This window comes from Penaeus monodon, chromosome 28, assembly GCF_015228065.2.
Source record: "Penaeus monodon isolate SGIC_2016 chromosome 28, NSTDA_Pmon_1, whole genome shotgun sequence".
NCBI lineage: Eukaryota > Metazoa > Arthropoda > Malacostraca > Decapoda > Penaeidae > Penaeus > Penaeus monodon.
The window spans coordinates 34622392-34622831 of NC_051413.1; positions in this window are offsets into that span (position 1 = coordinate 34622392).

Here is a 440-nt window from a genome sequence, read left to right on the forward strand (position 1 = left end):
ACCAGCGATCACTGACTTCTCTCTCATCCAGACTTAGAAAGAAAAAGTGATAAGAGTGATAGCAAGAGAGACTATATTATGCCCACTCCATTCATCTGCCTAAAAATTTCCCTCCCCCTTCACCACCTGCAGACCTCCTTTGGCCCCACAATCACCCCCAGCCTGGGATGCGTAGATGTACTTGTGAATATGTAAGTTCCCTCCCTGCCACTGACTACTTGTTGCTTCGCATATTTCTGGCCAGGAAGGTGACGATGTGTCCATCCTTCCTTATCTTCCCCAAAGAGGAGATGATACAATATTGCATAAACATATGGAATAAAAAGGTTATAAACAAATATATTGTCCACAAAAGAATCAGGAAAAATTTGTAAGATTTTAAATGAAGAGAAGTGCAGGCTAAACATCAAAAAAACTGTTATCAAGTACCAAAGTATTTA